At 40.0% G+C, this 27554-nt stretch overlaps 1 long non-coding RNA gene across 2 annotated transcripts; it reads left to right on the forward strand.

The window, feature by feature from the left end:
* The first annotated feature begins 312 nt into the window (after positions 1-312).
* On the forward strand, positions 313-27220 carry LOC122554213 (uncharacterized). 2 transcript variants are annotated; one of them, XR_006312941.2, is made up of 3 exons: positions 313-1451; positions 1674-2026; positions 23686-27220. It is a non-coding gene; the product is annotated as an uncharacterized LOC122554213 (long non-coding RNA). The 2 variants fall into 2 exon arrangements; XR_015758019.1 differs by lacking the exon at positions 313-1451 and having other exon boundaries at positions 1528-2026.
* The last annotated feature ends 334 nt before the right edge of the window (positions 27221-27554 follow it).

A 27554-nucleotide genomic window follows, 5' to 3' on the forward strand; every position in this document is an offset into this window, starting at 1 on the left:
CTGCAGCTCCCATCCACCCCTGAGTAGTAGTTCTTTCCGACGCTGTCCCCAGTTTTGCTTCTCTTTTTTTTGTGTATTTATGTGTTGCAACGGCTCTCTGCTCTCGGGGCTACGAGACGGCAGAGATCTTTACAGAGAGAGAGAGAGAGAAAAAAATCTAATCAAAGTGCTCCAATTACGACCAGTTGTCGCCTGCCACAACGCATAAATGTAACTCCGCAACATCATCACCACCATCCCCCTCCCCACCCCAGAAATAAAACACACTCATTGGGTTCCAGATTTGCAAGGGGTTTATTTGCCAGAGAGAGATGATTACATCTAGGCACCATTTAACATAATTTCGTGGATCCCAAACATGCTAATGGTCGATTAATTGAAGGAGATCTGACGTCCCCACTTCATAGTCCCTTATTCATGAGTTCCAGTAGGAGATGATGGATACCTCTGGGACCCTGTTCATATATATACAGCGCGGGGAACAGCAGCTCCGAATGGTTTCAGGATCAGGACCAGCCAGCACTGAACGCTGACATATGTCGAATGAAGTTTAATAATAAAAAAAAACGGATTTTCTCATCAGAATTCGAGCCCAGCCACGTCCTCTCACACAGTTAGCATTGCTTTGAAACCCTGCCATATGCTGTTTATTTGAGTCGATTTTAGATCCCAAACCTACCATTTTCACATTGGGTGCGAATAACGTGGGCTTGTTTTTAGGTATTGGGCTGTGAAATCAGTTATACTTGTAATGGACCACCGGAGAGATTATCTGACCAGGATGAAACCAAACCCCTTCCATGCTAGATTACTGGTGCATCGCCAAAGGGATTACTTTGGTTTTTGGCGGGTTGGATAGAGGGAAGTCTTGTCGAGGTATTGGAATGATTTGTAAATTGAGATTTAGAATTTCTGGTACCTATCATCGCGTCTGAATGGAAAACGAGACTCATTTTATTTATGCTGGAGTTTTATAACGGGGTGAAGTTGAACTCGCATTACTTATGTGCGATGCCTTTCCATTTACTTGACCAGACCATAAATGTGCCTTGCGTTCCAAATGGCAAAGGATATATTCAAGTCGGTTATTTTCACATGCGAATTTATTTAGCCAATAACCCTCAGATATTGCGCTTAAGTCGAAATTGACTGGCTTTGTAAGCCATTTGTCAGACTGGATGCTGGATGCATTATTTATTTACTGATGTGCGGATTGCAAATTCCAGAGCAAAATCTTAAACTGCGCTCGGAATGGGGGAAACAAAATAGAAACAGAATTGGCGTTTCTTGCATTGCGTGATTTCTTTACCAGAGAACTATGATAGCCATGTGCCAACAGGTAAATACTGTGTGTCTATTCACACTAATACTGCAGTATTTGCTCACGTCTGTTTTACGACACCTAAAATCAACCAGACAGACTACTAATTAACACGGAGCTGACTCCAAATGTGAGTTCTTAAAATTGTCTTTATAAATAGGGGGTGGGGAGAGGGGTCTTCGTTTCGTAAAGGGAGCGTGTAACACTCAAGCAATGGTAGAAGGGTAGCCCTGCCACACCACCTCCTCACTGTTTTGTATCCGTCTGTTAAATGTTCTTTGGAAAGCTGCAAGCAATGACAATCTCTCCCTCTCTCTCCTTTTCCACAATCCCCCTGACACTGCAACTTCAGCTGAAGCCCTAGAGGACCACTGTGCTCACTGCCAGCTGCTATGTCCCGCTCTTCACATCCAACCGAAGCTTCCCAGATCTGAGACTTGACTGCCCGTCCGACGTTGCCAATCAAACAAATCAGAGGCTGTGCGGAAATTCGCCGCGTCTTCCCTGCGGTTGCTGCCGTTAACGGTATAGCAAACGGCACGCTTGGTGGTTTCAACTGAACTCCGAATCTTCAGACGTACTGGGCGACATGTGAGCAGAAGCTGTCCTGCTCTAGCCCTTTATTAGATATGGGCCAATATGCAACAGAGCCGCGTTAGGTTGGGAGGCGCCAGTCATGTCGAACTATTGCCACCTGGAGGCCAGGTTTGTATAGCTCTATTGTTTTTCGCCTGACTGATTTTTAGATGGGAATACTGGAAACTCCAATCCAAAAACGTACAGGCAGCATTCAGCATATTTGACTTGTCTCCTCACTAAATTATTACAGTCTGCAGGAGAAGGATCATTTGCTTATAAATGGATTATCTTGGAAAACGGCCTACCTCCTCCCCCCCCCCCCCGCGCCCCCAGCATCTCTTGTCACCCATTTAGATTTTGCAAACTTTACTATTTGCTTACTTGGATTAAGCCATGACAAAGATCCCAATTAGAGATGCTTATATTTATCCGCATGTAGTCTTCCGATATAAACAAAGCACAAAAATGCTAAATGTTTTCCTTTTACAGAGCATTAAAATCATTTCTGTTTAAACAGATTGGGCTTATTGCGTCTTATTAAATTGCCATTTTGTAATAGCCTTCATTGCAATAAAATAGAATACGGCCTACCAACGTCATTTTGTCCATCACTCTTAGAGCCACCTTCCATTGTAGCCGACATTAGGGAGCGGTTTTGGTCATCTGAGATTTGAAAGGACTTTATTGGTGGTACTGTCTCATTTATATTTTACAAAGGACATGCAACACTGTTTCCCAAAACGTTTTCGTTCCAATCAAGTTGGCGTCATGGTTCCTTTAGTAATCGGTCATTACGTTCAGTCATTGATTTTAGGAACAATGTTGATCGATAACATGTTAAAGATGGACGGGTTTTGTTCGGGTCCATTGCAATTAGCATGAACACAGCAACTATCTGTATAAGCCTATGGGGAGAACATGTAAACTATCGAGAGTGAACAATCAGATCATCAAAATATTAGCTAGTCTATAAATTGCTCAATCTTTCTCTCTACGCTTCTCGCAACCTTTCAGTTTTCCCACCTTTTTAAGTGTGAATGGCTAAAACAGCTATATTAGACAAATGGACGAACAACGCTATTTCTATGTAACCGCAGAGTGTATAGAACTATTAAACAAACTCGAGCACTTGGCTGTATCTGAACATATAGTAATAAACCAGATGAATCAAACAAAATTCAGGTTAGGTATTTTATTGTAGTTATTGCCAAATGTAAACAGTGTTCGTATTTACTTGCATATGTATATACACATTACTTCAGAATTGTTAAGTGTGGTTATTACATGTGTGGAACAACAAACTGGCAAACTAACTATAAACTTTCACTGCCATTACGAGATATAATAACATAATTATGAACATAAACTAAACGCAATACATGTAAGACGGTTTGTGCCTCTGTCAGTAATATTCTATATAAAAAAATAAGCTGTCAATTACAGTCCCCATGCTGTAGCTTGCACTTTCTTTGCTGATTTGCAGCAGTGTTATTTAAGGATAAAGTTATGAGGCAGTCAGATTGGGATGTCCTCTTCACACGGACCGTGAGCGCCCCCTACTGCTCAGACACGAAGCCAAACACAAACAGATCTCCACCTTCCACAGGGTTTCAGCCAGACCCACTTCCTTCCAATTTCCTAAAACGAGAGAAAAATTAAAGGATTATACATTCGTTTCATTAGTCTAATTGTAGCGAGGTGATTTCGTGTTTTATGTTACATGGATCAAACAATTGAAGAAAGGTACAAACATAATCCACAAGATAAACGGGTCAATTTATTTCTAAATTAAAAACAGTAAAGGTGGATTGCACTTATCAAAGAAATACTTTAACCGTATAATGTTGCTTAGTTGGTGAGTTACAACTTTCACCATGTAAAATAGATAATTTGTATAATGGATGTTTACACAGGAAATCACAAAGTATAAATCACAACTACATCGATATTGTCACGGACTCATTACTACCTAAAGTACCAAGACCTGTTGTGAATAAACTTCGGAGACCTTTGCAATTACATCTTGTGGGCAGCCTAATATTTGGAATTGCGTTGGCGTTAAACGGAGATCAAAATATAATTGGAGATATTCGCAAATCTAAATAATTACACGATCTGAGCGACTGATCACAATACCAATTCTTTCTTGTCCGGGTCACCAGTCACTTACTTCTCAATACACTCTTGACCCAAAGAAAAATACTTCTCCCGGATATAGAATACAAAATACAGGAAAGCAAGATTGATTATAGGATTAGCTGATTCGCACTAAGAGTCGCACAATAAGAGAGGGGATGCGCAATTAAATTTCTCGCAATTCCCCTTTTAAACTCCGCAGCCCGCTAAAAGAAATCTTACCTCCACAGGGATTCTGCTATCCCTTTAAGAAAATCAAAGAATATTGAGAGACGAGAGGAAAAAAATCCCGGAAACTATTCATTCGTTTACAATCATAACAAATAAAAAAATTAAAAAGGACCACGGGTGGGTTCCAAAACCACGAATATTTGTCTATATTAAATCATTTTACATGTTGTCTTAAATACTGTCACCCTGCAGAGTAATAACAACAAAGTAAATGCACAGATAAAGCAAATCGCAAAATACCAAAAAAAAACAGAAATCCTTCTGAGCACTGGAACCTGCTAACCGATATACAGTTTATGCCTAATGACTCCACTGTACAATTTAAGCATAAAAGGCCGCTTGATCTTCGGTGTCATTAGCTTAGAGTAAAAACAAGGCCCGTTACTTCTTCCATCTCTCAGATGTGTATTTTATTCCACATTCAGAAATGCAGCAGCATTGATCCCCCCCCCCCCCCCTCCCGCTGTTCTGCTTGACAGGTTAGGCTAAAGCACTACTTACCCAGTATGGGGCCAGGTATAGAAAGGGAAAGGGAGGGGAAAATTCCTGCCGCCTGCACAACCAGATTGAAAGCTGTCAATCATTATTACCAGTACATAGACAAAGACTTGTCTGGGCTCTAACTCAAGCGCGAGGTAAGTGTGATTCAACAGTTTTTAAAGCGGAAAAAAATCAATTAACTGGTGCCAAAATAATGCAACTTAATTTGTTAATGGGACTTAAAATATTAATTATACATAAACGCTGAGAGCATGTGATACACATACAATACTGTTTGAACTAAAATAGACTTTGCTGCACCGCAGTTACTAATACTTTGTCACCGACAGCGAGATGACCCACTGCAGGCTGGCACACAGTGACTTCGAAACCCAAGTAATTGTTAAGAACTACGGGAGAACAACTCACCATACCGTTTTTGCTATGTTCAATACGAACCCCAACTTTCAAGGCCGATTAGTACAATGTCTGACTTGAACAGGTACCTTGGACAAATGGTAATGCTGACTGTCATCTCTGCAGTTTTCTGTTTCCACTCAGAACTGCTGGCTACAACAATACTGGAGACAGTGAACAAAACTGCCCAAAATTTTACTTCCTTAAATATTTCACAAGACTGAGTTACCAAATCAAGTTATAAAAGATTTTATTGACCTAGTATCTACCACTTAAGATGCTTCTACCCATACTGTGTACATTCCACAATCTATACACCACACATCTCGTCTACCACGTGTTTTACTATCGCAGTATGGGATCTTCCACAATTACACGGTACACACTTAGCCTCTTAATTTTATTCTACATCTCTAATTGGGGGACTTTATTTGAAGACCATTGCTTTATTTCGTATTCCAAACAAATACTGATCAGCAGAGTTAATGTGACAGCAAACGTCGACTGTTTTAAACTGATCTGTTTGCTGTCTCGCATCAAGTAAACCAAAAAATGACAAAATGGTTTTGAATTCTTGCCTGTTTCAGTTTCTTACCATTGGAGAGGAAGTTAAAGTGTGGAACTGTACCTTATTTCAACTACACTTTACCGTCACTTATACTGATTTGGGGCATACTGCAATCATTAGGGAACGGGGAAGCTATATTCCAATATGCATCAATTTAGCTTCCATTATGTATTTATCAGTTCAGAATAGCTGTAGGTGGCACTCAACATTGGGCCACAAATTAATTTAAATTTCACAATTGGTTTGGTTCATCGAGTAGAACAGATGTAAATTGATACAAGTCAGAATCATTTCATGTAATTGCTGCATCAATGATAGTCATCCAGTTTAGAAAGGAAGTTGTTTCCACGGGTAAATTCGTGGAGATCTAGTCTCTCTCTGAAACACAGGCAAAAAATATATTGAGCATCACAAAGCTTTTTTTGTTTTTTTTCTTTCGCAATGAAGAATCGGACTATTTTCTGGGCCTCTCTTTTATAGCCATAACCACAGCTATCATCCAAATATTACTATTCTCTACCCTCCCCATTCACGGCCGACAAATCCTTTCTTTGAGTGAAAAATATATTTTTTCCTTCTAAAAATCACCCTGCATAAAGACAGTATTATTATATGCCTCTGGAGAAGGTGGGCCTTGAACCCGGTTCAAGGGGTAGGGACGCTATAATTTGCGCAACAAAAACCTTGGTGCAGGGCTCGACAGAATTAGATCACATAGTTTGCGCCAAGTCAATTTATCAGGAACAAATAACGCATAGACACCAGTCGCCTCACGGCTCTCCAATCAATGAAATCAATTGGTTTGGAAACTTCCAGCTCGAGCTAAATAGGGAAGCTTGGAAATGTGTTTTAACCAATGACAGCCCAATTCGTAATAAGGGCATAATGCACTGAAGAAGGGTCACTGGACCTGAAACGTTCACCTTGCTTTCTCTGCACAGATCTGCTGAGTTTCTCCAGCAATTTCTGCTTTTGTGTCATAGGTCCACTATATTTACTGGGTCCCAGGTTTAAGCCTGTCATTAGCTCTGAAAGACACACGTAGAGATCACTTAACAATATAGTGTGTCTATATTTTAACATCTGTCTTGGATTCCAGTGGGAATGTTGATTTAAGTCATTAAGGAATCAGATACGTTTCTTTCTAAAAGTCAAGTTGCAGTTTGGCGAAGCGGAATCCCCTTTGGATTTATTATCACGACCGTGCCGAACACCAACACAAATGCCATGTATTACTTTCCGCCCTGGCCAAAGAGCGCTTAAAGGTCCTCTCCTGTTGAAACTGTCCGTGATACTGTCGAGCCAGCTGCCAGAACCGGTACAGCAAGGAGGGGGAGGGAACTCTGGATAAAATACCTGGGCAGATATACTTTTAAAAAAAAATCACCCCAAGCGTCACTTCCACCCACAATTCCAGCGTTGAACGTGCTTAGGACAATGAGCATCCAATAGCACGTTAGGACAGGCCAACTTGTTTATTTTAGGTTTGATTTTTAAATTAAATATTCCCGTGAGAATTCCGTTTATTCCTTTAGCCACTGGCGACTATTGACTATCACGGCCCAGCTTCGATGTGCAGTGTGTCTGTTTCGTTTATTACGGCCAAGCAATGACCTTGTCAGCATAAACCTGAAGTAGAAAATTGAGACGAAAGTATAGGAATTACGACGTTACGTGTGTACACAGGAGACTTTTGGAATATTGCATTCATTTCTGGCCTCGCTGCTACAGGAACTATGTTGTTTGAATTAACTATGTGATCAGTCTGTATTGCTCGCAAGACAGAGATTAGATTCCATACAGTGTAGAAACAGGCCCAACCAGTCCACACCGACCCTCCGAAGAGTAACCCACTCAGACCCATTTCCCTCTGACTAATGCACCTCACGCTATGTGCAATTTAGCATGACCAATTCACCTGACCTGCACATCTTTGGACTGTGGGAGGAAACCAGAGCACCCAGAGGAAACACAGACAGTCACCCAAGGTTGGAATTGAACCTGGGACCCTGGTGCTGTGAGGCAGCAGTGCTAACCACTGAGCCATTGTGCCTCCATTCACATGATAATTCAATTCAAACTTGAAAGGATTTAAGTTATAGGGAGAGGCCGAATAGGTTGGGCTATTTTCCCTAGAGCTTAGGAGGTTGAGGGGTCACCTTATAGGGGTTTATTAAATCATGAGGGATATGGTTAGGATGAATAGCCAAGGTCTTTTTTTTCCCAGGGCAGGGGAGTCCTAAACTAGAGGACATAGGTTTAAGGTGAGGGAGGAAAGATGTAAAAGGGACCTCAGGCACAACTTTTTCACGCAGAAGGTGGTGCGAGTATGGAACCAGATGCTAGAGGAAGTGGTGGAGTCGGGTACAATTACAACATTTAAAAGCCACCTGGATGGGTATATGAATAGAAAGGGTTTAGAGGGATATGGGTCAAATGCTGGAAAATGGGACTAGGTGAATTTAAGATATCTGGTCAGCACGGACAAGTTAGACTGAAAGGTCTGTTTCCATGCTGTGCAACTCTATAAGTTGTCTCTATTTGTATGTTTCATATTAAGTATCAGTCTTGTGGCGAATTTTGTTTATTTTTTGAGGAACTGAACAAATCACAGAATTCTTCAGGCACTGTAGGAGGCCATTCAGCCCAAAGTACCAGCACCTGTTCTATTACTTAGTGCCAATCTCCTGCCTTTTCTTGATTTCCTTGCGCACCTTTTCTAACTAAATAATCATCCAATGTCTTCTTGAATGTGTCATTGAACCGCCTATGTTCCACCCCACCCCCCCCCATCCTTAACATTTCCAGGCAGTGCATTCCATACAGTAATCGATGGCTTTGTAAAGAAGTTTATTTATTGAATTTGTTTGCCTATCACTTTCAATCTATACTGTCTCATTCGCTTTGCTTTTGAGAAGGCACAGCTTCTACTCCTCTACTCAGTCCAGCCCACTCATGATTTTGAAAACCTTAATCAAATCTCCTCTCAACCTTCTCTCCAAGGAAAACTCCCAACTTTGAGAAATTGTGAACTTCTAAAACCAAATATTAACAGTTGAAGATCAATTGGTCTCTACATAAATCTTGACAGGTCTGAATGGACTATATAGGCAGAACAAGATTACAGTCACAGTTAAAAGTGCCATCACTACTCTAATACTCTAAATTCAACAACTTCTAAATAAGGCCCAGGCTACTACTGAAGTACAGAACATGCTAATGACATAAGGTTCCATGAGAAAATGTCAACAAATATGGAGCCAAAGAAGAACAAAATTCTGAATAAAGTCACTAAAATAAGTAATCATTAGCTGTCAGCTTTTGCTACCAGCCTAGCCTGGACTATCCCATCAACTGTAACCTCCTTGTTATATGTCCCTGTAATCGAATGGAATGTTTGACCATTACAAAGGGGCTCATAGCTTCAGAAAAGACATGTATAACTTGGTGAATGTTAAACAGTTAGATATGTACAATGTTTCTGTCCAAGATAATGAAGCATAATTATCATTTGTTCTAAATCTTTTCAATTTAATAAAGATTGGAATTCAAATTGTCATTTTTCTACATATTAATTATGGAACAACTGGATTATATTGCACAAAATATATACTTGCAAAACTTTCAAAATGAGAGCCTTCTTTACTGGAACCCATTGCCTTTTACCTTACTTATTTTTTCAATTGTAAATTACGATAAAGAACCTACATTATTTCTGGAAGAGAAAGAACAGAGATGACACCAGGTGCAATGATCAGAGATAAAAGGAGCAACAAAAATATGAAGAGTAAAACTGAATGAAAAAGCTATAGTAAAGGATGACAGCTGGCAAATCTTTCCAGTCACAGTAACTACACTTTGTACCAAAGGAAGTGCAGTAAGGATGACGGTTTTAATTCTGATTGCACTTGGTTGCAGCTCCATGAGATTCTTAGTTTCTTCTAGATTTCACTTTGCTTCCATCAATTTATTGCCTAAATCCTACAGGTATAACAGATAACCAATAAATGGGAAAGTTGTAGGTCACCACCCACTTATTACAGGTTCAATACCTGAAAATAAAATTATTGATTATAACTTTTGCTCATTCAACTAAAGATGTCCTTTCAGTTATTCCCTTGCAGTTTTTCATTGCCTTGATCTGGTTTAGGCAGGCTCTTTTACTCATAAAAATCAAAGAAACCATTATCTGACCTAACACAAAGCACTCTTCTCAGCTAATGAATGATAGGTCTTTAACAAGAAAGTTGAGTTATAAGCTTTCTATAACTCTTAAGTGCTTGTGTTTAGCATTTTATAGGCTTGATTCGTGGCTGTTGACTGTCGTAAGACTTGCATGCATGAGTTGTTTCTGTTTGAAAAGAAGATGTCAGATGTTTTTATCATTCTCATCAAACCACTCTTAGTGTTTGCACTTTCAATATCCCAGGATGACTTCTAAATTCTCAAATCCTGGTAACGAGCCACTATTGAAGAAGGAATCTACATGTACATCCAAAAAGCCACTTTTAACTATGGCTAACTCTACGGTCATGTCTGGAACAAGATGGCCTTAAGCTGAAAGCTAAATTCAACAGTTTACCAGATCATTGCCCTTCCCATTCTGCTCTATGGCACAGAATCTGAACTTTGCTATAGGCATTGTATTAAAATGTTGGAATGCTTTCACCAAGGACACAACCACAGGATCCTTTAATGTGCTGAGCACAACAGAGTAGAGTCCACTATCCAAAATTTTAAAAGGGCAGATATCACAGTTGCATGGATACCTTCAGAATTCACAAGTAGATCTGATTTGGGAAACTGCCTCAGGGCAACCATCAGGGTGATCAGTACAAACGCTACAAGGGCACCCCAGAAATGAACCATACAAACTTAATCACAGCAAATTATTTTTTAATATTCTAACACAAATGCATTTAGTCTGATATCTTCTGCCATATATTTCAGCTTTAAGTTTGGACAAGTACTATATTTCAGGGCAGCAGTTTGCATAAAGTGTTCTGAAATAGCAATTCTTGTTCAGTACAGAAATCTGGTCAGTGCTTTCTGTTAATCTGGATACAAAGGTCTGGTAAATTGGGAAACATTGCATTCTTTATGAAACCTTAAATTTTTGTGATAGCTCCACGAATAGCGAGACTGTATCTCCAATGTGATTTTCATTTTTGCTGCATGGTTAGAATACAGTCCTTGACTTTCAGTAGGGGAGATGGCAGATGCCCATCCCTAACTCTGAAACTTAAAATCCCATCTTTGCACTGTTCCATCTTTACTTTGATTATAAGTTAACAATCCAAAGGGTGACTTGATAGAAGTGTACAAGATGTTGAGAGGCATTGATTGTGTGGATAGCCAGAGGCTTTTTCCCAAGGTGGAAATAGCTATCATGAGGGGCCATCATTTTAAGATGATTGGAAGAAGATTTAAGGGAGATGTCGGAGGTAGGTTCTTTCCACAGTGTCTAGATTAGAGTGGTGCTGGAAAAGCACAGCAGAATCCTACTGTGAATCCTCTTGTAAGGATGCCTGCCTTGAAGAAGTTTTCCTCCTCTCTCTACAAGAATCTCAGTGAGTCTCTCTCTCACTGAAACCCCAGGTCATCTCCTCTGCCCTGAAGCTCTTCAACCATGTCCTCATTTCTCTTTCCCCCACCTCACCCCAGCTCCAGCCTTCCAGCTCAGCACCGCCCTCATGACCTGTCCTACCTGCCCATCTTCCTTTCCACCTATCCACTCCACCCTCCTCTCTGACCTATCACCTCCATCCCCAACCCCATTCACCCATTGTACTCTTTGTTACTTTCTCCCATCCCCAATCCCCCCTCTCATTTATCTCTCCACTGCAGGCATCCTGCCTCTATTCCTGATGAAGGGCTTTTGCCCGAACGTCGATTTTCCTGCTCCTCGGATGCTGCCTGATCTGCTGTGCTTTTCCAGCACCACTCTAATCTAGACTCTGGTTTCCAGCATCTGCAGTCCTTGTTTTTACCTCTTTCCACAGTGTGGTGAGCATGTGTTATGCACTGCCAGCAGTGATAGTAGAGTCAGATACATTAGGGACACTTAAGCAACTCTTGGATAGGCAGATGGATGACAGTACAATGAAGAGTATGTTAGTTAGTTTGATCTTAGAGTCGGATAAAAGGTCGGCACAACATTGAGGGCCAAAGGGCCTGTACTGTGCTGTACTGTTCTATGTTCTATTTTAATTCACTGTTTTAGTTGCATGAATATGCGTTGTAGGTATGATATGTAGCACGATTGACAAACAGACAAATTTTCCAGTGATATGTGAATAGATAGCTTAGGTTGCTACTTAACATGAATGGAATCAATGCTTTAATTGCTAACTGATGCAGAAGATATGCATTATTATCTGGAATTTTACAATCTAAAGAAAAAGCCTGAAAATTTTCAAACCTATTGGTTCCAAATCTATCTATTCAAATATAATAAATCAACAAATATTTTTGTTATGGTTTTGCTATTTATAAACCACTCCACTTCTGTTATTCCATTTCCCCTGATAGTTTTCTTAAAACTGTGCTTTACACCAAAGATTAACAACATTGTCAAGTGCTCATCTTGGATTTGCAAAATACTGAAAATAGTATTTATTACATCTGTTTGTTGATATAAATCTATTTGATTTATACAATACATAGCATTAACTCTAATGTATCACAACTGCTATAAAATTTGAAATGCAGTTGAGAACAAGAAAATGGGGTGGAGTCTATAGCTTGTCGCCTGGAACTAAAAATTACACCCTGCTCCAGAACTGAGCAGTTAAAAATAAAGCATGGCATTCAATCACATTCATAAAAGGTATGGATAATGCACTAGTATGCTGGGATTTGTTCTAGTTCAGTACATTTCTATATTTTACAAGAATGTCAATTATGTGCTATTGAACATTAGCCTCTTGAAATAAAAATCCATGAGAACAAATGTCAGAAATTAATATGTTGCTGACTAATGATTAAGTTTAATTAAAAATTCAAACAAAATAAAGGACAATCAAGCTTTCTTCAAATAATTATGGAGTCACATGTCTGCAAGCACAATAACGTTCCCTGCTCTCCAGATTAAACGCCTAGCAGTGTTGAATTCTGTGTTTTAACTGCTCGCATTATTATTTGACATTAGCGGAAAATAAAGTATGTTTCAAAGTTTAATATTTGATTTGCAGTGTTATGGACTTTATACATACATGTATTCATTTTTAAATTAATATGTGGCTGTTCTCTCAAACAAAAGTGGGTAGAGGGGCTTCTGTATCCAGTAGCTGTGTTTGGTAGCTATATTAAAATCTTGCTTGGAAAGATTTACTTCTTGAAACAGATTTTTAGCAGAGTGTTATGTAATAGAAATTATTCAATGGTATGATGTCTGAATAAAAACAGATATGTAGATGGGTTAAAGAAATCCTTGACAGCAACGGAACCTGCAATCACTTATACTGAATTTCAGGCAGTCAGTTCTGAAGTGGCCTCCATACAGTATAAGTGTTAGACTTGTCTCTTGGTAGCATACTGCCTCTGAATCAGAAGGTCATGGATTCTTGGATGGGAATAGAGATTTGAGTATCAATGCAGTGTGGACACCCACCAGCTTTCATTCAAAATGTTAACTCAAGGCTCAGTCTGTCCTTCCACTATTTGAAAGAAATGTTGGAGAAATTCCCTGATATTCTGACAATATTTACCTTTCAATTAATATCACTGAGATAATTTATCTGTTTTGTCGATCGTGCTTTGCGCAGGTTGTTTGATGGAGGTCTCTATGTCACATGATTATCGTGATAGTGTGAAGCCTCTTTTTCATTCATTAGCATGCTCTGAATACTCATTAACATCTCAGCCCTCTGGAATTGTGGTAATCAGCACAATCTCATTAGGCTAAAGCGTTCACAAACCCAACTATATATACTATATATGTATGAGGTAAGCATCTGATGGCATAGACTTCTTCCTCTAAGCCATGGTTATTACAAACCCTTCACTACCTTGAGCTCCTTCATAACCAAGCTATTTCTTTGTGCAAACATTTACAGTGAAACATGTGAAGTCTGACTGGGTCAAACCAGCTCCTGAGGAGTCCACACCATATGCAGTGATGCCTGTAGTTCTTAAGTGTTTACTGTACAAGGAGTGAAGCCTGACCAAGTCAACAAGCCTGCCTAAGTGAGGCAACTATACTGGCTAATGCCAGCAAATCTGACAATGTCAAACAGATAGGACTTAACTCAAAAGAAGTACAACTCAGAAGTAGGCTCAACATAAAAGGGAGCTTTACTCAAAAGGTTCTGAGAGGGTGGGACACATTGAAAGGAATGTGACTGAATGGAACTGAAAGCACATGGTTATCAAGGCTATTGAAAGTATCCTTGGGAATGGAGGGAAGAAACTGATATATAGAGGAGAGAATCACAGTGACAGTGAAAAGGGGCACAAGGAATTGTGGGAGGTATATATTTACCATGGGGAACACCTCAGGTAAAAGAAGAATGGGTTACCGTCGGAGATGGAAAGGGAACCGGCAGGCAGTGCAGGGATAATTTTGTCCAGTTTTTGTCCAATGTGTGCAGGAAGGTTTCCTGACACATTATGTGGACAGGCCAACAAGGGGTGAGGCCACATTAGATTTGGTACTGGTACCCGACCAGGTATTTGATTTGGAGGTAGGTGAGCACTTTGGTGATAGTGACCACAATTTGGTTAGGTTTACTTTAGTGATGGAAAGGGATAGGAATATACCGTGGGGCAAGACTTATAGATGGGGGAAAGGCAATTACAATGCGATTAGGCAAGATTTAGGATGAAAAGTATGTTGAAGGAAACTGCAGGGAATGGGCACATTTGAATTGTGGAGCTTATTCAAGGACCAGCTACTGTGTGTCCTTGACAAGTATATACTGGTCAGGCAGGGAGGAAGTTGTTGAGCACAGGAACCATGGTTTACTAAGGAAGAGGAAGGCTTATGTTAGGATGAGATATGATGGCTCAGTTAGGGTGCTTGAGAGTTACAAGTTAGCCAGGAAAGACTTAAGGAGAGAGCTAAGTAGAGCCAGGAGGGGACATGAGAAGTCTTTGGCAGATAGGATCAAGGGAAACCCTAAGGCTTTTTCTAGCTATATCAGGAATAAAAGAATACTTAGAGTAAGATTAGGGCCAATCAAGCATAGTAGTGGAAAGTTGTGCGTGGATTCAGAGGAGATAGTGGAAGTGCAAAATGAATATTTTTCGTCAGTATTCACACGAGAAAATGACAATGTGGTTGAGGACAATACTGAGATACAGTCTCCTAGACAAGTTGGGATTGAGGTGCATAAGGAGGAGGTGCTAGCAATTCTGGAAAGCGTAAAAATAGATAAGTCCCTTGGGCCGGATAAGATTTATCCTTGGATCTCTCGGAAGCCAGGGAGGAGATTGCTGAGCATTTGGCTTTGATCTTTATGTTGTCATTGTCTATAAAATTGATGCCAAAGATTGGAGGATAGCAAATGTTGTTCCCTTGTTCAAGAAGGGGAGTAGAGACAAACTTCAAAATTATAGACCTGTGAGCCTTACTTCGGTAAAGTGTTGGAAAGGGTTATAAGAGATAGGATTTATAATCATCTAGAAAGGAATTAGGGATAGTCAACATGGTTTTGTGAAGGGTAGGTCATGCCTCACAAACCTTATTGAGTTCTTTGAGAAGGTGACCAAACAAGTAGATGAGGGTAAAGCCGTTGGTGTGGTGTATTTGGATTTCAGTAAGGCATTTGATAAGGTTCTCTATGGTAGGCTATTGCACAAAATACAGAGGTATAGAATTGAAGGTGATTTAGTGGCTTGGATCAGAAATTGGCTAGTTGAAAGAAGTCAGAGGGTGGTCTTTGATAGGCAATATTCATCCTGGAGTGAAATTACTAGTGGTGTATTGCAGGGATCTGTTTTGGGTCCACTGCTGTTTGTCATTTTTATAAATGACCTGGATAAGGTGTAGAAGAATGTGTTAGTAAATTTGCGGATGACACTAAGGTTGGTAAAGTTGTGGATAGTGATCAAGTATATTGTAGGTTAAAGAGAGATTTAGATAAGCTGCAGAACTGAGCTGAGAGGTGACAAATGGAGTTTAGTGAGGTGATTCACTTTGGTCGGAGTAACCAGAATGCAAAGTACTGGGCTAATGGTAAAATTTCTGGTAGTGTGGATGAGCAGAGAGATCTCAGTGTCCAGGTACATAGATCCTTGAAAGTTGCCACCCAGGTTGATAGGGTTGTTAAGAAGGCATACGGTGTGTTAGCTTTTATTGGTCGAGAGATTAAGTTTTAAAACCATGAGATTATGCTGCAGCTGTACAAAACTCTACTGTGGCCACGTTTGGATTATTGTATCCAGTTCTGTTCATTGCATTATAGGAAGGATGTGGAAGCTTTGGAAGGGGTTCAGAAGAGATTTACTCAGATGTTGCCTGGTATGGAGGGAAGGTGTTATGAGGGAAGGCTAAGGGACTTGAGGCTGTTTTCGTTAAAGAGAAGGTGACTGAATTGAGGCATATAAGATAATCAGAGGGTTTGATAGGTTGGACAGTGAGAGCCTTTTTCCTCGGATGGTGATAGTAAGCACGAGGGGACATAACTTTAAATTGAGGAATGATAGATACAGGACAGATGTCAGAGGTAGTTTCTTTATTTAGAGAGTAGTAGGGGCATGGAACACACTGCCTGCAACAGTAGTAGACTCACCAACTTTAAAGGCATTTAATGGTCATTGGATAGGCATCTAGATGAGAATGAAATAGTGTAGGTTAGATGGGCTTCAGATCGGTTCCACAGGTTGGCACAACATCGAGGGCCGAAGGGCCTGTACTGCGCTGTAATGTTCTATGTTCTATGGTCTAACACAATTATGTAATTGGGCATGCTGGAGATCGAGACCTAGCAAGTGAATTGCATAAAAGATAGCGAAAACTAAGGCTAAGCAGTTAGACCTGAATGCGAGTGGGATCAATAGTAACAGCAGAACATTTGAGGGAGAATCTAGAAGGGTTGATAGTCTCTAGGAAAGACTGAAGGAAGGGAAGCAGAGGAAAAGAGAAGGCTATCCACAGTCACTTAACAGGAGATTGTTTGTAGAGGGTGAGTAAATTAAATAAGAAATTAATTGTGCTGCAAAAGAAGGCCTTGCAGAGATTGTTTCGTACCTATAGTAGGTGTCTGAGATAGATTTGCATTAGTTCCCGCACAAGTGCAAACACAGACAACTGAGGGAACGGAAATAGAAACTGAAAAAATGCTATTGCATGAGCACTCAGTTAATAACTTAGGGAAGCATTTGCTGAAGAATAATGGCAAATAACTGCCATCAACTCTTAAAACCATCATTCTAACGTGTCCCATGATTCAACTAATACTGAAATGAAGGGCACATGAGACTCACCAATGAGGTCATTAATGCACATATAGGAATATTTGCCGCGTATTTACCAGAGGGTCAAGGACATGGTGATGCAACTCGCATAGGCCTTACATTTGAACAGTTGTCATGTGGTATTGCAAAGGATTATGAAGACTGCAGATGGTCATATTGAGGTAATTGCCACATGCAGGAAAAGCAATGTGAAGATCAATGCTTGGGAGACTTGGACATGACAGAATGAGAAAGGTGAAGACTAGTCATGGGTCATGGAGGATGCACTTCACCATGTAGAAGTGGCTGTCGGGCAGGCTTCCACTCAACACATGAACAACTTGGTAAGAGTCCACAAGGTGGATTGATGACATAAAGATCTCAAATGAAAACAAATTCCTCACTCCTGATATTTCTTCACAGACTAATACTTCCATTGTCAGACGCTTGACCAACCTATTTCAGCATGTAATAGAATGCAGAAGTTAAGAAAGAAGAGGGAGAGAAGAAGACAGGATGCATTGCTGACAGAACTAGAGACAGACAGATTCAGCTTTGGGCAAACACACCTGAACAGGCGGTCAAGGGTGTTCAGCACCATTGAACAGCATTATCGAAAGAAGGCCTACTGAAGGTGTTACAGCTACCTGTAGATGAGAGAAAAGCCATGATGGAGATGTCTTTGCTGTCACCTATACCTGCCACTTGTTGCAGGCAGATCTGCAGCCACAGAGGCTGTGAGTCAGTGCTATCTCTGTGCTGCTGAAGATAACAGATATATTGAACTTCATCGCTATATACTTCACAAGGATGTGGCCTTTTCAAAACAATGTTATGGGAGTTCACCAGTGTCCTGTAAAGGAAAGTGACACAATTTGTCCAGTTTACTATGGACCCAGGAAGCCAAGGTACCAGAGCTATCAGATTTTAAGCCATTGCTGAGTTTGCTCAGCTACAATTGGGCCATTGACTCCACATGCAGAGGTCCATAAGCATCATTCAGCCAAGTTCACTCTTGGGATTTGGCTCCTGCAATGTCTGGCTGATTTGTGACCATAGGCAAGAATTCCTGCAGTTGTGTGCCCGCATCCACTGAGCTGTCACAATGCTTACATTCTGCACAACTTCAAGGTTCCTGAAATGTTTTCTCTGCCACATCATCCCCAGGTCTGGCTCATGGATGACAAAGTCTGCCCAAAAATGCATGGTTAATGACCTCAGACACTAACCCTCAGATTGATGCTGACCAAAGCTACAGTGGTGTCCATGCATAATGTGGGCCAGTGAGGCCCTCACAGAACAGACAAATGGTCAAATCCACCTCTATGACAGGGCGAGAACATGGATGAGGGGAGATGAACTGACCACCTGTCTTCTCAGATGAGGAAGAAGGACAGTCTGACAGAGATGCTGAAGGAGCAAACACTGATGATGAGGATACTGAAGAAGCCAGAGCAGAACTGATGAAGATGGGCTAGCTTGAACCTTATAGCATGGAAAAATGTGAACAATCAGAACTATTAGCTAATTATGGTACAAAGGCACTTTTGTACTAATGGGAGTGCTTGCTTTAGTCTTTTAATACTTGAATTGTTTTGTTTGCTTTTACTTGAAAATTAATTTATTTCCTTGGCACCAATAACTTGCTATTCAGTTCCCTGGCCAGATCATCAGCATGGAATTATCCATGATTATGTAGGGCTGTATTTATATAACTCCAACCTAAGTTTGCAAGAGGAATTCATCTATTACTGAGATGTAGAGTGGCTAAATCAGGATGATTGATTCCCAAAACCCAAGCATCTAACTTAAGCTCAACCACGAAATTGGTGTTGGAGGGAGTGAAGATTAAGTGTTTTAGATGTGGTGCCAATCAAATAGGTTTCTCGAATCATAGAATCCCTACAGTGTAGGAACAAGCCCTTCAGCCCAACAAGTCCACACTGACCCTATGAAGGATATCCCACCCAAACTCATTCCTCTACATTCACCCTGACTAACGCACCTAACTTACATAATCCCTGAAGACTATGGGCAATTTAGAATGGCTAATTCACCTAACCTGCACATGTTTAGATTGTGGGAGGAAATCAGAGTACCTGGAGGAAACCCACACAGACATGGGCAGAATGTGCAAACTCCACAGAGACAGTCACCCCAAGCTGGAATCGAACCCAGGCCTCTGGCACTGAGGTGCACCGGTGCTAACCACTGAGCCACCATGCCGCCCCAGTTGCTTCATCCAAGATGGTGTCAAGCAGCATGAGTGTTTTGTTAATTGCATACACTAAACAGGTGGAGAGTATTCCATCACACTCCCAATTTGTGCCTTGTAGATGGTGGGCAAGCTTTGTCACATCAGGAGGTGAGTTGCTTGCAACTGAATATTGTGTAATCATTCCCACTTCTGATGCTATACTGGACAGAGGGTTATTGATGAAGCAGCTGAAGATGGTTGGCGCAAGGATGTTACTCTAAGGAACTTCTGGAGTAGAAATGATGACCACCAACCAGTGGACAGTTTTCTCTGCACTTGAGGTAGAGATATCTGGTGATCTCCAGTCCTACGCAACCTTGCAATGTCAACACGCATTGATGACAGTGGTACTAGCCCTGGCAGACCGCAGCAGATTGTTCATCCTCTTACAGTCCTGGAGACAGGTTTCCTTGTATCACTTGTAGGGGCTGACCTCCACGTTGACCTCTGTCCTGACTGCCTTTGTCATTAAGGCTGGCCTTCTTTTGCCAAAGTTAAAACAAAGAACTTTCCTTTTCTCCTGAAGACTCTTCAAGAGAATTGCTACAGCAGCATCACTAAATATGGTCTTGCTCTTTGCCCATTCTTTGATAGCTCCAATGGTTGGTTAAGGAGAAATGGTGAGCAGAATTTGACTGATGCTCCTGCATTGCTGAGAATGTAGAGCTCCCCAGTGCCTTTTGAATACAGTGCCTAGAAATTGGAATCTGGAATCTCCTGGTGGGGGACAGAATTTCCTCTCCACCTGCCTATGTACTTTGGCATTTTACCCATGCATAAACAATAAATATATGATGCATAATTGTGCAAGAAAATCTCCTGAGCTTATAAGTAGCACTACTTTAGTGTAAATTCTTTCTGAAGAAGGGCTTATGCCCGAAACGTCGATTCTCCTTCTCCTTTGATGCTGCCTGACCTGCTGCGCTTTTCCAGCAACACATTTTTAAATTCTTTCTTTCCATAATACACAGCATGGCTACTCTGAAATGAATCAGAATAGTGTATTAATTTCTGCATGTTCAAAACCTCAGAAAAGCTCATTTTACATGATCCAATGCATGCAATGGAACATGATCATTTAGATTTATTTAGAGGCTAACATTGGTTTTCAGATGAAATGGACTTCAAGCACTGAAACGTTTTCTGCAATTTCTTTTAATTAAAGCTTTAAAATTGCAGAAATGAATTGTTTCTACCTTCTGAGTGCTCACTGCTGTATCCAATTCTCCTGTGAATTAAATAAGCAATTGGGCACAGAGGTAAAGAAAGCACGTTGCATACTAATTTCAATATCATTAAAATTCTTGTACGTTGCCTTAAATTGAATGCTTGGACACAAACTGCTTCAAAAAAGCTTTTGAAGTGAATATAATAGGAGCCTACCTCTTGACATCATAGTTTGCAGGAGTCAAGTTATAATGGTGAAGTGAATTTTGTAGTTCTCCTTTCCTGATGATTCTTTCTGTGAAAAATGGCCAGAAGGACTGTCAGTGAGAACTCATTAAAATTATCTCATATTTAAATATTATACTGTATTTGAACAAGAATGTAACGTACAGGCATGGTTACAGTATTCACTTGAAATCCTCTAGTTTACGTATGTGTGTAGGAACAGGAGGGAACCATGTAGATTCTCAAGTCTGTTCCTCAATTCAATGAGATCATAGCTGATTTGTATTTTGACTCATCATTTGTCCTTGTTTTTTTTTTTTGCTTTTAATACAGCACCTGACAGAAAAAAAGTAAAAGGGTAAGAATTCTGTAATACTAATAATGACTGAATGTAGGTTTTGTCACTGAGCTGGAAAGTTCATTTTCAGACATTTCGTCACCATACTAGATAACATCATTAACAAGCCTCTTGGTGAAGCACTGGTGGTATGGCCTGCTTTCTATTTATATGTTTGAGTTTCCTTGGGCTGGTGATGTCATTTCCTGTGTTGACATCATTTCCAGTGGTTATGTCATTTTTCTGTTCTTTTTCACAGGGGGTGGGATCCAAGTCAATGTGTTTGTTGATAGAGTTCTGGTTGGAATACCATGCTTCTAGGAATTCTCATGTGTGTCTCTGTTTAGCTTGTCCTAAGATGGATGTGTTGTCCCAGTCAAAGTGGTATCCTTCCTTATCTGTATGTAATGATACTAGTGAGAGTGGGTCATGTCTTTTTGTGGCTAGTTGATGCTCATGTATCCTGGTGGCTAGTTTTCTGCCTGTGTCCAATGTAGTTAGATACTATATTGTCCTACAAGTCCTAATCCACAGACTTGAGAACAACATCTAGCTTTGCATTCCAATGTGTTACTGAGAGTGCACTTCACTATTGCAATTGCTTTCTTTTGGTTGAAATATTACAGTTTTTCAGTTGATGAAAACTGTTCCATGGTTCTATATTGAAGACTTGCTGAGTAATTATCCCTGGCATTATGTCCATCCAACAAGATAACTTCAAAAGCAGACACTTTGGTCATAATTGCTACAGAATTTCTGAAGTTACAACATTAAACTGAGAAATACTTCCTTGTCTGTAATACTCTTCAAAATGACCTAAATTGATGTTATATAAATGGAAGTGTTTCTTTGTTTGATTTTGTTTACTCATCTTAGACTGAAGTTTATTTCTTCCAATTGAGAAGAACTAATGGGGCAATGGTATCTTGGCAAAAATGTTAGAAATTGAAAGAAGCAGTGGGGAACTACTGAAATGTTAAAAAAATGTTTAAGCTCAATACAAGCCTTACACCATTGGCTGTTATGGTTTTAATCATTGCTACCTTGCGCAGTTCAGTTCTGTTACTGGTTTACATCAGCAGATTTGCACATTGGTATACTGACAATCTCACTTAAGTCCTTAGTGAAACAGGGAGCTTATTCTTTGCATAGCTAAGTCTTTCTTTGATATCTGGTCTGCTAAATTAGCCAGAGGGAAAGTTAGGCTTCTGCTTCTGGATGCTATCGAAAATCTTTATTGTAAAATTGCATGTTTGTGTTTAGTGGGTATTGGATAAATCGTATTGTCATAGCCTGCCAGCATAAGGGCCTGTGCCCGAAACGTCAAATCTCCTGTTCCCTGGATGCTGCCTGACCTGCTGTGCTGTTCCAGCAATAAAGTTTCAACTTTGATCTCCAGCATCTGCAGACCTCACTTTCTCCTATTTACAGGAAAGACTCACCCACGAGTAATAGGTACTTGGGTGAGATATTGTAGGACTAAAGGCACCCCCAGAATAATTCTGCAGTAAAGGTTGAGTGGATTCAAAAGAATAATGTGCAGCATATTCACCTACATATTTGGATGGGGACTGCAATTTTCAGTTGAGCAAAGACAATGTGGTGATGATATCAATAGTGACAAGCAAAACCTTTCTGTGCAAATAGGTAGTCAGTGTTTATAGAGAAAAGACAGGGAAGGTGGCTCAAGAAAACTTTTGGCATAAATGGATAATTTTGGAAGGATCAAGGAAGCATTTACGAGATGCAAGTATGATTGGGAAGGAGATGGCCTTGTGGTATTATTACTAGACTCTTAATCTAGATAGCATTCTAGGGATCTGGGTTCAAATCCTGCCACAGTAGATGGTAGAATTTAAATTCAATAAATATCTGGAATTACAAATCTAATGATGACCATGAATCCATTGTTGATTGTCAGAAAAATCCATCTGGACTAATGCCCTTTAGGGAAGGAAACTGCCATTGTTACCTGGTGTGGCCTGCGTGTAACTCCAGACCCACAGCAATATAGTTGACTCTTAACTGCCCTCTGGGCAATTAGGAATGAACATAAATGCTGCCTAGCCAGTGATGGCCTCATTTCCATGAATTAATAAAAAAAACTGATTTCTATACAATCTAAGCAATAACAAATTAACTTTGGGTATCTCATGCGTCCCCATTTTAACAATGCAAAACTCAACTTCAGCCTCTCAAGTTAGCAAAGATAATTGAAATGTTTTGGCTGCAATGCCATGATAGACTTTGATTTGGTAAAGCTAACTGAAGAAAGCATTCTTTTGCATTATGGACGAGAATATATCGGCTTTGCAAATTACATGGAATAGAAACAGCTTATTTGCCTAACTGATATATCAGTATTCATATGCAATATCAGCGTCACCTAATTCAGGTCATTGCTTTTCATACTGCCTGCTATATACCTGTACTCTTTTTTTCTAATCTGTCCATCAGGCTGTCTTTGTGAAAATGAGTTTTGCATTGTCATTACTTTCTTTTTCAAGATTACTCACAGGTGCTTTGTTCAATCTATTAACAGTTGTTTTATACTTAATCCCCTTTTGCAGATTCGCTCACAAATTCAAACAATTTCTTCATCGTCATTCTTCTGAACACTTCTTCATTTTCAGGAAAGCAGCAGTCTCAATTTGCAAATATAACTGTGCACCATGCTATTGCACCAAGGCTTTATGATTTATCATTGTATTTTATATTGTATTACATATTTTAATATTATCTCATTGCTTTTGTATTCTAGTCCTTCAGAAACAAATTTGAGTACTTTGTTGCTGTTCTTTGATGGCTTTATCAATTTGCGATTTAGTTTTTAGTGATTTATGTAGCTGTACTGCTAAATCTCATAAATTGTATTTAATATCTTGCCTTCCAGGAAATAGATAATCTATTCCTCCAAACAGAGTGAACCTTCCTCTTCTTAGGCTATTTCTTGGGATCAAGAATGACTTGTTTCCATTCTAGTTGGATGAGTCTTGAGATAGCTGATAAGTCCAATAGGTGATCTACAGACTCTGATACTTTTTGATGGCCCCCTGGGAATCCAAGTAGAATGAAATCGCTGTATTCCCTATGTTCCCGTTTCCTGTTATTTCTTCAAAGAATTAATTGAGGCTGCTTAAATATTAGTCTTCTGTTAGAAATTCATGCTGACATTCCTATTTTAATACACCTATTATATCCACCTGGTTACTTTGTTCTTTGACCTTTCAACAAAAAAATCTTATTTATCACAATTACTAATTCCCTTGGATGTAGACTGAACAATAAGATCTTGATGAAGTGATCCATCATTGGAAAAGGGGTCTGGCAGGTGTCCTGTTGAATGTCACCACCTTGCCCTTGCTGCTGATTTCTCTCCTTCCATACACATAGCCCCCAAACCAAGAACGCCCATCAGTCCTGCCATCAATCACCTGGCCTTCTGTCGATGTGAGGCCTTGTGTCAGTGTTGTATCAGGAGCAACCCATCTTCTTCCTTCCTTTTTCGGCAATCCTTAGGGATTGAGGATGACATTCTTCTATTCTGGCACTGTGGGACTAAATAGTCCAATACCTGATTCATACACCCTGTCACAGGTGATATTTACTGAAACAGGTTTGTGGGAGGCTTCTGTTTCTACATATTCCTTACTTTGTACTTGGTATTCATCTTAGCCAGTTGGAGATGCTCAACATATTCAAAACTGTTCCTCTTCTCCAACCTGGGTTTGGGCTAAAAGGTCCATTGACTTGGTGGGGATTAATGCATTTTCTCAGATGCTTTGAAGTCACCTTTGAAGTATTTACTGTCCCATTCTCGTAAATGCTTACCATGACAAATCTCCGAGCAGAGAGCTTGTTTTGAAAGTCTTGTGTTAGGCTGTGGTCCATCCAACATGGCTGATTGACCATAAGCAGTGCCTTGGTACTGGTGATGTTGACCTGAGTGAGAGCACTGTTATTGGAGCAGTTATCTTGCCAGCAGATTTGTAGAATTTCGCAGAGGCATCTCCAGTGATATTTGCTAGGGTATTTGTTCCATATTGTCCATGCTTCTGATGCATACAAGAGGACTGGTTACACTGATATTCTGTAGACCATGAGCTTGGTGTTGGGCTTGAGGTCTGTGTCATGAAATGCTCTGTCCTTCAGATGGCCAAAGACCATGCTGACACACTGGAGACAGAATTGAATTACATTGTCAATATCTTCTCTCAATGGAAGGAGGCTCTCAAAGAATGGCAATTGATTCACTTTGTCCAGTGGTTTGCCATGGTTTTTAATAATTGGAGGGTAGTATTGTGCAGTGCAAGCAGGCTGGCAGATGTCCTTTGTCATCCAGACATTTCTCTCTAAACTCACTCTCTCATTCCCTTTGTGAATACATAAGCAACCCACTAATGCATCGACGACAGAGGTTGAGGTGGCCTTTGTTCTGGTTTGGAAGCAATGAAGACTGAACAGTTTCCTACTTGTTCATTAGGGATTACAGTAAGGAGTTTCATTAATACAGTTGGAGTGTTGTAGTAAAAGGATGGAGTAAGAGTGTTGGTATATTTACACAGGCTTGCTTGACCCCAGTGTGCACGGGTATCAGGTCTGCAGTGGATTCATTGGTGATGTTTATAATATGTACACACTTGGTATAATGAAAAACCCATCTAGCTCACCGATGTTCATTTCAGGGAAGGAAATCTGCCATCCTTACCAGGTCTGGCCGAGATGTGACTCCAGACCCACAGCAATGTTGACTCTTAACTCTCTTCTGGGAAATTAGGGATGGACAATAAATACTAGTGTAGCCAGCAATGTCCTCATTCCATGAATGAATAAAATAAGCAAATTTTTGATTTTGGATGGATTTCTGCAAAGAACTAAAATTGAGGTGAATACTTCATGTTCCCTCCTAGTTTACAGAATCAAAGCCTGTTGTGAGGTCAAAAATGGCCACGTGCAGAGATTACTGCTCCTCTCGGCACCTTTTTTTGGTTTTGGTTTTCTGTGAAGTACTCTGTACCCCTTGCAGGAGTGAATCCACATAGTGAATCAATATGAGCTCTGGAGCCACTGGGAGGAGACAATTAAGGAGAATGACCTTCCCTGTGACAGGTAGCTGGGATACCTCAATGTAGATACTGAAATTGGTCTTATCTCCTTTCTTCAGGATGATCACAATAACAACCTCTCAGAGATCCTTGGCACGCTTGTCTTCTTCCAGATGAGGAAGCTGAGAATCATGTGTTTAAGCCAACAGTGCTTCTCCAGTGTATTTCAATAGATGTTCCATCTTTGTTAGCAGCTTTGGTACTCAGCTATTGGTTGGTAATTTCAAACTTATATTGGGTTGTGGGTATGCTGAGATGGTGATGGTTAAAATGCTGTGGGATGGAGCTGGACTAATTTGCTTTCACTGGGGTTTTGGAACCTCATCTGTGACAAGGTTCTGTTGCCTTCGATTGTTCAAGATTTTATTTGTATTTGTATTTGTTGCATATCACACCAGATATGAATACTGTTTCTTCTCAGCAAATAGTGTATTAAACCTTCTGTAGTCAACAATTTTGTAGAATATTCTGTATTAAATTGAACTTTTGCTGAAGGATGCTTCATGAACAGTTTTCTAGGCTCTGTATCAATTGCTAATTGAATTGCTTATTCTAGAGCTTTATCTTCCTTTGATTTAAGATGTTCAGTGAATGATTTATGTGAACTCACGAACAATTCTATTGCATATGAGATCTTGTTTTAAGTTTCTATAGTTGCATGGTTAATACAGAACACAGATTAATGAAGCTATCCATAGACTCTCCTGGAAATTGGTATTTGCTATTGATGCATGATCTCACCAGTGTCTTATTTGTTCTTGCTGTGAAATATTGATCAAATACTGTTAGGAAGTTGTCAAACCAAATTTGTTTCTTGTTTTTCTGTTATCTATATAATACATGGCCTGGTGTTCTTCCCATGTAGTTGAGTAGTGTGCTTATCTGTTCTATAAAAAATGTGGTGTACGTTGATATGCCTCTGTTGATTAAAATTGTTGTTAAATCTTTGCTATTGTAAAGATTGTTAGTATTGTATTAAAAGTGAAAGCTGTTAAAGGTTTTCTGCTCTAAAAGCTGTTTTCAATGAAAGATTTGGTTTTTCCTATGATCCTAGAAATCTTTCGAATTCTACTACATATTAATACTAACTCCTACCATACATAGAGATGTAATTGAGCTATATAAGATGCTGAAAGGGATTGACAAAGTCAACACTGAGCAGATGTTTCCCCTTGTGGGAAAGCCCAGAATGATAGGTCAGTTTCAGGGTCAGTAATGGCAGATTTAAAACAGACGAGGAGGAATTACTTCTCGCAAACATATATGAATCTGTGGAAATCACTACCCCAGAGTGTCATGGACACTGGGACTGAATAAATTTGAGGAGATTTTTA

This window comes from Chiloscyllium plagiosum, unplaced genomic scaffold (genome assembly GCF_037043375.1).
Source record: "Chiloscyllium plagiosum isolate Xiang-an unplaced genomic scaffold, Cpla_swu_hap1 HiC_scaffold_9, whole genome shotgun sequence".
In the NCBI taxonomy this organism is placed as follows: Eukaryota; Metazoa; Chordata; class Chondrichthyes; order Orectolobiformes; family Hemiscylliidae; genus Chiloscyllium; species Chiloscyllium plagiosum.